This window comes from Trifolium pratense, linkage group LG5, assembly GCF_020283565.1.
Source record: "Trifolium pratense cultivar HEN17-A07 linkage group LG5, ARS_RC_1.1, whole genome shotgun sequence".
In the NCBI taxonomy this organism is placed as follows: domain Eukaryota; kingdom Viridiplantae; phylum Streptophyta; class Magnoliopsida; order Fabales; family Fabaceae; genus Trifolium; species Trifolium pratense.
The window spans coordinates 36,181,306-36,194,401 of NC_060063.1; the positions used below are offsets into that span (position 1 = coordinate 36,181,306).

General features: G+C 34.8%; 1 pseudogene; it reads right to left on the reverse strand.

Annotated features, from left to right (window-relative positions):
• Window positions 1-3,061: 3,061 nt before the first annotated feature.
• On the reverse strand, window positions 3,062-4,890 carry LOC123885815 (annotated as a pseudogene).
• Window positions 4,891-13,096: the final 8,206 nt, after the last annotated feature.

Genomic DNA, 13,096 nt, shown 5'->3' on the forward strand with positions numbered 1-13,096 from the left:
AGGTAAATGAAAGGAAAACATAATTAAGATGATTTGAGAAACATGAACCCTAATTCTGGATAGGTTTGAGAAACAAGAACCCTAATTCTGGATTGGTTTTAGAAACATGAACCTTACTTGTTAAACCAAATGGAAGCTTAAAGCTGAAGCCGAGGGGAACTGAAAAGGATTGGAGCTCTTACTTGGAGAATTTAAGATTTCAATAACACATAAAAAAGTTGCAGCCGAGGCCCTACTTTTCTTGATAAGAAAATTCTTCATTTTATTTAGGCTAAATTGCAGTTTTGGTCCTCACGTTTTCTAATTGTGCGATTTTGGTCTCCCTAGTTACAAACGAGCAATTTTGGTCCCCACGTTTCTTAATTGTGGGATTTTGGTTCTCCTAGTTTCAAACGAGCGATTTTGGTCCCCCACATTTGCCCCCTTTTGTATTTCTTGGTCCCTGTTGATTATTTTAACCAAAAAAATTGTCGACATTGATTTTTTTGACACATGTGTTAATTATATTTGACAACTTATAATTTTTTTAATATGTTTTTTTTATAAAAAAAAAAAAACAAGGAAGGGTCGCCTTAGTCTGTTGAAACTAGCTGCGGCCTGCATACAATGTTCCTTGCCATGCCAGATGCAAGAGCTATTTTCATTAAATTGGCAGATCGATTACATAATATGATGACGCTAGATGCATTGCCAGTTGCCAAGCAGCAGAGGTTTGCAAAGGAGACTTTGAAGATTTTTGTATCTTTGGTCAATCGCTTAGGAATATCTAATTGAAGGAACAATTAGAAAACTTATGTTTTAAGCATCTCAACCCAGTGCAGCACAAGGAGCTTTCGTCGAAGCTTCTGCAATTGAGAGATTAGAGCAAAGATGATGACATTTTTTTAAAAACTCACATGACCTTTTCTTGTTTTTTATCAATATAATTTAAACATGTGTCAAAAAATTCAATGTTAACAGTTTTTTTGTCAAAATGGTTAATAGGGACCAAAAAATGCAAAAAAGGGCAAATATGGGGACTAAAATCGCTCGTTTGAAACTAGGGGTACCAAAATTGCACAATTATGAAACATGGGGGACCAAAATCGCTCGTTTGAAATTAGGGGGACCAAAATCGCACAATTAAAAAACGTGGGGGACTAAAACTGCAATTTAGCCTTTTATTTACCTTCTTTTTCCATGGTCATTTTTTTGAACTTAATCATGGTTCTATATCTCTTTTTCAATATAAATAAGTGATTTAAATAATGAGCGAAATGTCAAATAATACCCTTTGAAATTTCAAAATTTGTCCAATACCACATCAAATTTGAAAATAGGCAAACACCCCCTTGAAATTGTAAAATGTCAATCAAATTGCTTCTTCTCTGTTTACTCCGTCTATTTTGATGATGTGGCAGTTAACTGTATACGTGGCATCTGTCAACGTTGTGACTAAAATTTGCAAAACCAGGGGCTAATTGCTCTAATTTCAGTCATTTAACCCTCTGATTTTGTAAATTTTAGTCAATTACCCTTCTGTGACGTGTATCATGATCAATTATCCCCCTCATGTGACGTGACACATATGCAGTTAACAACCATATCATCAAAATAGATGTAGTAAATGGAGCGGAGGACAATTTGATTGATGTTTTACAATTTCAATGGGGTATTTGCCTATTTTCAAATTTCATGATATTTTTGACAAATTTTGAAATTCCAGAGGTATTTGGCATTTCATTCTTTAAATAATGTTTGGAATACATTCTTTTAACACACATGTTTTAACACTATTTTTTATTGGTTGAAATTAGTGAGTCTCATAAAAAAAATGTGGGTCCCATTAAATTTTATAGATTTTATAGGATTCATACTCTCTCCGTCCCGAAATATAAAAAAAAAAATAATTTCACACTTATTAAGAAACTCTAACTTACCAAAATAAACAATTGAGTTTCCTAAATTACCCTTGTCATAATGTAAATAAAACTCCTAGATAATGGAAAAAATCAACTTTCTTAATGATGAAAGCTAAAAGCCATATTGATAGAAGCTAAGACCATCTCCATTGGTGTAGTACCTATTAGGTATTCATGGTACTTATTAGGTACTACCATTGGAGCAATATTCATTTGAGTACCTAATAGGTACTAGTTCTACAATAAGCATTAGTACCTATTTAATCTGGACCATTGAAATATTTGATTGCCATATGTCACGATCTGAGAAATAGACCGGAGGAAAAGGATGATAACCCAATGGAGCTGATCTCAACTCCAAAATTAATAAGTGATGTGGCTTATTATAATTGGAGTATGTTTAAAGAGTGTGTTAAAGGGTGTGACCCTAACATTATTCAAAAATGGTATTAGAAGTGTAATTCTATCAGGTGTCGTCTCTTTTGGTATTTTTATTGGAGTTCCACTTATATACGGCGCCATGTTTTGTAACTCCTCTTTTACGGCAAATACACTAGTATCGTTCTCAAAATGAGATCCTTGGATATAATATAACCAATCAATAATAGCGGCGTTACAAAGAAATGAACTGATTAGAAAATGTGGAATAGAAAAGAAACAAGTAAAGTTGAAGGATTTTTGTTGATGTTTGAGAATAGAAATTAGAATTAAAATTATAAGGCAATTCAATAGTAAGAAGAGTCAATACATGAAAATTAACAAACAGATGCAATAATTCGTTGTGTCTATGTTGGTTTGGACTTCAATTGGTATAAACCACTTTCTCTGGTTGGACATGACATACTTGGTAGCCTCTACTTCAATTGCTGCAGAAGGCAAAGAAACTTGTGAATCAAATCTACTGCATACAATCAAGGACCATATAGCAAATTTTGAAAGTACGAGAACTCTACTTGCTTGCACTAGCAGACATAGCTAATAGCTATATCCCTTTTATTTGAACATGTATACTTATCTAGTTGTATTGAGCTTCATAATAATACTATATAAATTTTCAATCAAGTAGACACTAATTTAAATGAACACCAAATTAAAGGAGGATCCTTCTTGTAATTATTTAACAATAGAAGTATATTTATTTTTAATTACTACAATTTCCCCTATATAATGTTTTGATCCCCTAATCCTAATCCACTGATAAATGGTACACCCGTAGAAGGTAACCATTGATCCCCCGAAATGAATTGGGCGACGGTGAAGATACGAGCTTGACTAGAATCATTCAACATATGGTAGCCAGACCATTTCACACGGTTTCGTAGGTCTGCTCCTGGTCCAAAGTTATTGTACTCTGCATAATATAATATGTATCCAAATACTGTGAACCATTCCACTCTAACCACCCTCCTTGATTCAAAACATCACTTATGTAAGTTTGCATGAAGATTACTTTTGAATATGGATGCCACGGTCTACCAAGGAATGTCGAGGTTGATTTAATTGCTGGTAAAAGATCGGAGTCTGCAGAGATATTGCAAAACTGAAAGGAGAAACCAGTTGGTCTTCCCTGGTATTTTCCTCCTTGAGCTGTGATTGTGTTCTTTTGTACCGGCAACCCTTTCTTGACTAATATGGTGCAGTTTTGAAACACCGCGGTTGCATATCCAAATATGAAGTCCACTGTGCCGCTCATTATGCATTCTTTATAAAATTGAAGATTAGTATTTGCGCATAAACTATCCTGATAGCCGGAAATCTCACACCGATAAAAAACTGAGAAATCTGAATCGGATTTTAGTGCCACTGCTTGTCCATTTGTTGGCCCAGCCGTGTTCCGAAAAGAAATTTCTTTCGCGATAAACCTTTTTCCACTAACAGCTTCATAAAAAAAAGTTTTCAAATTTATGAGAATTTGGTAAGAGCTAGGTTTCAATATTAAAAGGTAAAATACAAAGTGAGTCAAGTGTGATGATTTATAATAGCTTGATTTACATATTTGAGGCCCATGTTAGTGGTCCATTGTGAACAAATGATCAATACTATTATAATATATTTGTCTGTTATTTTTTATATTTCATTTTAGTCCTTTATTTTTTTTTAATGTGCACAATTTAATCCGTCATTCATTTCTTTAATTAAAAAAATGCTGAAATAATAAGTTTATTGATAACTTTATTTTTAAAAATTAAGCCAAAAAATTAAAAATCCAACACAACGTGACACTGTCCTCAATCATAGTTAGCATCTATTTTTTCTTTTTGAACAATAGTTAGCATCTATTGTTTGCTTAAATACACACAAAAAGTAGATATTACGTTTTCTATCTAATTTTCTTTATTAAATAATAAAAAGAATATTAATTCAACAAAATAATAAAAAGGATATCATTTATACACAAATGTTTTCCTCCAACTCCAATGTCATGTTTTTATGAGAACCACCTATAGAAATGCAACTTCAATGGATACATATTCAATCCAATGATATGCTTACTAGCTAATATTATTAAGTCTCAAAGTTTTTTTTTTTGAGGTATATTAAGTCTCAAAGTTAGACAAGAAGAAAAGAAATAAAAATAAATAATATCTACAAAAACATGGGGTGGAATAAAAGGCAAAAGAGAATTCAGAGTATTTGTAGGAATTATATCCTTACCAAAGGTAGCCGTATCATATGTACTTAAATTATTATTTTGACCACATTTAAAGGTGGCACAATTCAAGTTACCAGAGATGATAGTGGTATCTATACCCTCTCCAATAATCATGAGGTTCCACTTAGATTCATCAATCACAATATTTTCCATGTACACACCTCTCTTTATCAATATCACATATCGCTTCATGCTTTTATAAGGTGATGCCGATATTGCATCCATTATTTTAGTATAATTTCCACTTCCATTAGCATCCACAATTGTATTGATATTCACCTCCCCATTTGTTTGCAATAGTTTGCGATCTCGTGGTCGAATCCAATATGGAAATTGACCTTGGCACATAAAAATTTCACACATAACTAAGCAAAATATTATAGTATATAAGAGTATAGAAATTGATTGTTTCTTTGAATGATGGGCCATTGGAATATATGAGATAAATCTAAAGTATATAGTATAGAAATGCCAAAATATAAGAATGCATTTGATACTTCATCTACCACTCATATATATACTATATAGATTGATTATGTGGCGTTAGAAAACTCATGCACTTTCAAAATAAAATACAATTCATAAAACATTGTTTTTACTTAATATGCATAATGTAGATGTATTGTTTCAGAAATAACCTAGTTTTACACGTTTTAATGTATTTCAAATATGGATTGTATATTGAAATAAACAATCCATTTTTGAACCCTTTTTACAAAGCCATTAGTCAATTTTCCAAATAAACATTACTCTAAGCCATTACTCAAAGCCATTTCAATTCAGTTCACATGGATAATATTTAATTTTTGAAGAGACGTATAACATTCTTATAAGCTAAGAAAAATATTAATATAGGGTGAATTAAATTTTGACTTTAATAAATTATGTTTGGATAAAAATCATATGAAGAATCTTTTTTAACCACAATTGTATTGATGTGAGATATGTATAACATTACTCAAAGCCCATTATTTGGTTAGATTGCGAGCAAACTCTGAATTATCGGAGTTCTTTTTTCTGAGAATTAAAGAGTTAAAAAAAAAAATTGTAACATTTTTTTTTTGAAGGTGAAAAAACTTTATTAAACATAAACTGAAAAAGGAGTAATATTGCCTTTATCTTTTTGGATAAAGGGCAGAATACAAGGTGAGATGTTATCAATCCATTCTTTGTTGGGTTCTGATTCGGCCCAAATTGCAATTTCATGAGCAGTCCGATTCTTCACCCTTGGAACCCATTCTATCGACGAATTAGGGTTGTTTTGGAGGAAGGTTTTGCAGCGCCGAGTGATATAGCCCCAGCTTCTGCGAATCACACTCTTTTCTTTAACAGCGTTCACAACAATTTGCGAGTCAAGTTCAAATATCACCTTCCTTTCTCCCATCCCCCTTTCGATCCATTCAATTGCATCCATTAGCCCAAAAGCTTCGCCTGTTATTACATCCGTCGTCCCTTTGTGAGCCCTAGTTGCAACTCTGATGGCGCTCCCATCCGACCTCCTTAGAATCATCCCTGTTAACCAATGGCCATCACTGCTTAGGTGAGCATCCACATTGATCTTCAGGGTGCCCCTAGGTGGTGGACTCCAGCTTATATCGTTATTGCAACCTTTTGTTCTCACGCACGGATTTTGGATTTGCTGCTCAAAGCCATAGAGCTGGTATTCCTGTATCTGGTTCAACGCATTGAAGCTGATGTCTTGAGGAGGTAAGTACTTATTCTAAAAAACTAGCATGTTTCTAGCGTACCATATTCCATAGGTGATAGCTGTAATCTTCTCCATGCATTCTTTATCTGTGTTGTTTTTCATAAAATTGATCCAGTCGAAGAATTCAGAGATTTGGTTGAGCCTTAGGTTTAGATTCAAAGATGAGGCAAACCATACTTGTTTTGCCCATTCACATTCTAAGAACACATGATTGATTGTTTCTGTAGTATTTGAGCATCGAGGGCATAAGGGTTCACATCTGACCCCTCTTTTGAATAAATTGCCTTTCACTGGTAAGGCGTTTTTTAGAGCTCTCCAAAGTAGGTGACTGTGCTTAGGGGGTACATTTAGCTTCCAAAGGGTGCTCCAGATATGTTGAGTGTTATTGGAAGAGGTAGCATTTGACAGACTACCCCAATTCATGATAGCATTATAGCCAGACTTTACTGAATATTGTCCATCCTGTGTACCTTCCCATGTAATTGTGTCAGGTTGTGTTTTGTCAATGATAGGTATATTTAGTATCATTTGAGCATCATAAGGGTGGAAAATTTGGTTTATAATAGTTTCATTCCATTCATGATAGTTATTATCCATAAGCTCCTTGACTTTGGTGAGGTTCAGATCATTAGGCCTAGGGTTTACCTTGTAACTAGTAGCTTTTTGCTGTATCCATTTGTCATCCTAGATGTTAATGTCATGGCCAGACCCTATTGTCCAGTAACATCCATTTTGTAAAACCCAACTGGCCTGTGTAATACTCCTCCAGGTGTAGCTTATCATTTGTTTGTGTTTTGCATTTAGGAAACCTTCATTAGGGTAATATTTTTCCTTAAGGACTTGGGCCACCAGTGAGGTTGGATTAGTGATAAGCCTCCAGCCCTGTTTTGCCAAAAGAGCCTCATTGAAAGCTCTCAGATTTCTGAAGCCTAGTCCCCCACTTTTCTTTTGAGTGCAAACCTTTGACCACTTTATCCAGTGTATTTTCCTGAGGTCAGTGGTGCTTCCCCACCAAAAGTTACATATCATTCTTTCAAGTTGTTCACGTACCCCTTTAGGAATGAGAAAGCAGCTCATAATATATGTAGGGATGGATTTTTCAAGTTGTTCACGTACCCCTTTAGGAATGAGAAAGCAGCTCATAATATCTTTTGCCTCTTCCTGCAAAAGATAGATTTTTTTCCTTCCATCCTTTAAGCTTTTTCCAAATTTTCTCTTTGATATAGTTGAAAATCTGTTGTTTGGATCTTCCATGCATTATAGGCATACCTAGATATTTTGAAAAGTGCTCTACAGTTTGCATAGGCAAGATTCTAGATACTTCCCCTTTAATGTCAGCAGTGACTCCTTTGCTAAAAAGCATTTCAGATTTTACTAAGTTAACAAGTTGTCCAGATGCTTTTTGGTAAGCTTGAATTATTTCATGGATGGTGGAGACCTCCTTACTAGTTGCCCTGCAAAAAATTAGACTGTCATCAGCAAAGAGTAAGTGACTAATTTCAGGAGCCCCTTGGGATATTTTGACCCCATGGATAAGTTTTTCTTGTTGGGCTCTTGATATTAGCCCCGATAAAACATTAGCACAGATAATAAAAAGGTAGGGTGAGAGAGGGTCTCCCTGTCTGAGTCCCCTTTGAGGATAGAACTCTTGTGATGGGTAACCATTGATGAGTATGGAAAATTTGACTGTAGAAACACATTTCATAATAGTTTGCACCATAGTAGCTGGGAACCCCATAATGGACATAGTTGCCTCAAGGAACTCCCATTCAACCCTGTCATAAGCTTTTGTCATATCCGTCTTGATCCCAACATGACCAGTTTTCCTTTTAGTATGGGCAAGATAATGAAAAATCTCAGAGGCAATGAGGGCATTGTCAGTAATGAGTCTGCCTTGTATGAAGGCACTTTGGTTAGGGCTAATCACATCCGGTAGAATTGTTTTTATTCTGTTGGCTATGGTTTTGGTGATGATCTTGAGTGTAACATTACAGAGGGATATGGGCCTAAAGTCACTAGGGGATGCAGGGTTATTTATTTTTGGGATGAGGCAGATATACGTGTTATTTAGGTGGCTAGGGTCACCATTGTTATTAAGAACATTTAGCACCATGTCAGTTACCTCCTTTCCAATGACCTCCCAGTGAGTGTGGTAGAATATAGCAGGTAAACCATCAGGGCCAGGGGCTGCAAGAGCTTTCATGTCCTTTATTGCTTGAAATACTTCCTCTTTAGTAAAATGTCTATTCAGCTCTTGGTACATGTCAGTGTTGATTCTATCTTTTACTACTGTGATAGTATCAGGTATTGCTTGAGCATCTTGTTTTGTGAACCAAGTCTTGAAGTGATCCACTAAAACTTTCTCTATTCCACCATCATCAGTGTGAGTGTGTCCATGAGAGTCAGTGATTTTTTCAATCTTATTCTTATTTCTTCTAATGTTAGCCTTCATATGAAAATACTTGGTATTTTTGTCCCCATGTTTAAGCCATAATTCTCTTGATCTCTGTTTCCACCATGTCTCCTCACATTCCATGATATTGTCTAATTCCTTCTCTTTTTCCTTTATTTGGGAGGTTAGGTCTTCAATGCCATTTTGGTCATTTATCACTTGTAACTCAGTTTGAAGGGTTTAGATGCGTTTAGGAATGATTCCAAAACGGTTTGTTCCCCATTTATGGAGAGAGGATAGGGTGTCATTAAGTTTTTTGATAGTAGTTCCTCTATTTTTCTGCCAAGCATCCTTGACAATTTGATAGTGTAGGGGGTCCCTGGTCCAAATTTGTTCGTAACGAATAGGCTTTGGCCCTCTTTCCTTTGTTGTTGGACCTGCAAAAGTATTAAAATCTAGTAGTATAGGCATATGATCAGAGCTATATCTAAGAAGGTGATAGTTACAAAAAACAGGGAATAAGTTTTTCCATGCAGAGTTTGCTAGAAATCTATCCAGTCTTGCTTTTATCAGGTGTTTGCTTTGTTGCTTGTTAGTCCAAGTAAAGATGTCACCCTTGTAGCCAAGATCCTGCAAATCACAAAGGGTTAAGGTAGATCTAAAGAGAGTAGTGATATTATTATCAGGGGGATTGCCCCCACATTTCTCATTGTTACTGCTAGTAAGGTTAAGGTCTCCAAACAGGAGCCATTTATTGTTAGCAGAAGCATTATGGAGAGTAGTAAGGAGATCACAAGTTAGGTGCTTATGTTGATGTTTAGGGTAACCATAAACCCCAGTGGCTCTCCACTGCACAGAATTAGACAAGTTAGTAACCAGCATATCAATATAGTTAAAATCAACATCTTTTATATCAACATTACAGGAGTAATTGTTCCATAACAAAATGAGGCCCCCAGATCTCCCTTTGTCTCCATTTAGAGTACAATCTACATGGTAAATGTAACACCCTAACCCATACTACCCTTAAAAACGTAATTTTAAAACTTTTCAACAAGTGTAAAGGCAGAGTGCCACGCGGTAATTAAAACACAAGCATACACACAGAGCGTCATGAAGTTTAATATGAAAAGCAACAGCGGATTCAATCAAACCAAGCATGCATATATATACATATATATACATAAGCCATATTCATCCCTAAGGATGTCACTTATACAAGAACTAGCATATCAAAAAGGTAACACCGATATACGATGAAAGCCAAGCGTAATCCCCGACTCGATGTTACATTACCAGAGCATTTACTATTTACAAACTCTAACCAAAAGCTAGTACTAAAAGGAGAAATCTATGCTAAGTCTCCTCACCAAAAGATACTTCAACACCAAGCTAAAACAACAGTCTAAACGTCGGCACAGTCCTCAGCCTGAATATCTGAACCCCCAAAGGTCCAGCAAATAACACAAAGCAGAGAGTTAGAAAACATAATCGCATAACATACGAGCATAAGAAAGGCCTTACACTTTCGAACTATCATACATATTCTAACTCACGCCATACAATTACAGTATTAAATACATAGGAATTTACCTAGTATGCTACTTACAGCAAACACGTCAAAACCAGTCAAGTAATGTCACATAACGATTACCAAGTAAATGTGCATATACCCTAATGCAATCTAATGCCAATCAATTCACTGTCATGCCATCCCTAGACATGACTAAATGCATGTGGTACCAAGGTGTCTCACCAACGGTGGACCAAGAACAGTTTTATATCTTGCTGGATATGTCGGAACTTACCGAACCATCTTATCTCCCTTGGATAAGCCAACACAGTTTTATATCCTGTTGGATAGCAACTCTGGACTCATGGATTCATCTAATCCGATCCTCGGCTTCATTATGGACACATAATCCATTTTCGTTATTGGAACCCAAGTTTCCAATGTTCACATACAATCATGAATGCATGTATGTATGCACATATCAACCATATGATATTCTTTAGCTCGAAGCTACTCTTTTATGAATGCGGGAGCACAATCCTAACACATTCACTTTAACATTACAAATTAATGCCAAAACATCACATTACTCACTTTAAACTACAACTTATTGCATACACGATTATTAATCATATAACGATTAACAATAAGCATTAACAGTATCAATATGTATCAACAATCATGTAAGGATACCTTTAAACCATGTTACAAGTGCCTAATTGCACTTAAAACAATTATCAAAAAGTTGCTGTCACAGTGCTGTTCGCTATAGCGAGCAGGTAGCGAACAGACACAGAGCCAAAAACCAATTAGCGAGCAGGTAGCGAGCAACTGGCGAGCATGTTCGCTATTGCGAGCAGGTAGCGAGCAACTGGCGAACATGTTCGCTATAGCGAGCAGGTAGCGAACGGAAACAGAGCCAACACCTCAACTGGCGAGCTGTTAGCGAGCTGTTAGCGAGCGTGTTCGCTGTAGCGAGCAGGTAGCGAACCACACCAGAAGAACATCTGTTCTTGAGTTTTCTAAGGCGGTTTAACATTGAATCAGCTCAAAAATTCATTCAAACATGTTATAAATTCTTATAAACAGCAATTTCAAACATATATGGTATCAAGGAACATTAATCATCCCTTACAAACCTCCAAATACCTCACAAAATCATGATCATGCCCTAAACTTGGATTTTAAGCAACTTTCATAAACTTTTCAAACATGATTCAAACACATACATATTTTTCATGAAATCAAGCTAGTGATTAACACATACAAAGTGATGATGAAGAACATCACACTCACATACAAAAGCTTAATCAAAAGTCTAAAAAGAAATTGAGTGGGAGAGTTCGGGAATGGAGACATAAACAATCTCCCCTCTCCTTGCCACTCAAGAATCATGAATTCTAATCTCTTACCTTAAGTTTGGTGATGATCCAAGCCTTCTCTCTTCTCTCTTTCTCGTGAATCTCTTAGCCAAAACCCTAGCTTAGCTTGTTCTTGCTCACTCAAAGAAATTAAGTTATGATACTATTCATGGGTTTGACTTGCTACTTATACTACTTTCTATTGTCATGAACCAAGCCCAATTGGCTTAGGCCCATATGGCCTCTCACGCCCATTAAGCCCAAAACAAAGGTTCTCGCGTCTAATAACTTACGTTCGGCTAAATAATTATTCGTCGCTCACTAAAATAATAAAAGCCAATTAATAAATAAAATAACATTTAATAAAATATACGAATATGAAAAATGGGTCGTTATAGTAAAAGCTGTAAGAAGCAACAAAATTATTCTTGAACTGAGGGGATATGTTATGAAGCTTAGTTTCCATAAGAAAAATGATGTCAGGCTAGTTGTTGGCACATAAGTATTCACTATTTTTAAGCGAAAGATAATATATTGAGGAAGATCCTAATCTATCTATCTATATATTATATGTTTGAGAGTTTCTCTATCATGCTCAATTTCTTAGGTGACGTCCTCTCATTGCAGATGTGTCATTCTTCTATGTTTTTTCCTTTAGTCATTAGTGCTCAATTATAAATATAGAAATTGCTCAATCAGGTTTTATGAACAAATGTCTATATATTAATATTTTGATACAATTGAAATTTTACATATGGAAACTTTTGATTATTGACCAACTCATTTTTGGAATATATATTGATTAAATTAAATCAATGCTGAAATGTATGGAAATTTCAAAAATTAAGGACCAAAAATCTACTATAGTTTCTATATATACGGGTCAACATGTAAGAGTGAGGGTCATTGAGTGTCTCAGCGCCCCTTCTCTATTTTCTCTTCTCTTCTCACTTTCACTACTCTTTTTTTTTTTTTTTTGACAGAATCACTACTTTTTTTTCTATCTATTGCTATTGTTGTTTTTTGTTAAATAAAAAATCTATTGCTATTGTTGGTTATTTCTTATTTATTTGTTCAATATAATTTTTGTTGCTCTCAAGTGGAATGAAATCTAAATTTTATTTGTTTTTCTTTGCAGGTATTTTGTTTACTTGTATTAGGCTACAATAAGAGGATTCAACATAAAAAAGAGAAATCATTTTCTTCTCTAAAGTCAATAATATTTTGTAAACTTTTTTTTTTTGGTAGAAATTGTAAACTTCTTTTTAAGAAGCCAAAATATTATTCATCTATCTTTGTAACTTTTATTTACTATTTGGATTCTTGCAGAGACTGATGAAGATGACTACGAGAGATAAATAACATCTGGATTGGGAATAGAGGAGTGGATAAAATATTCAAGTTTAATTCTACAATCAGAAAATTGTATTAATTTTGAGTTATAAATCTTTATTTGCAGGTCCATATACGAAAGAACAACATTGTTTGTTATTCAAATTAGGATTAAGTATTATCAATTGATGTTAGAGTTTTAAGTATTTATTTATATTTTTTATATTTTATTGTCA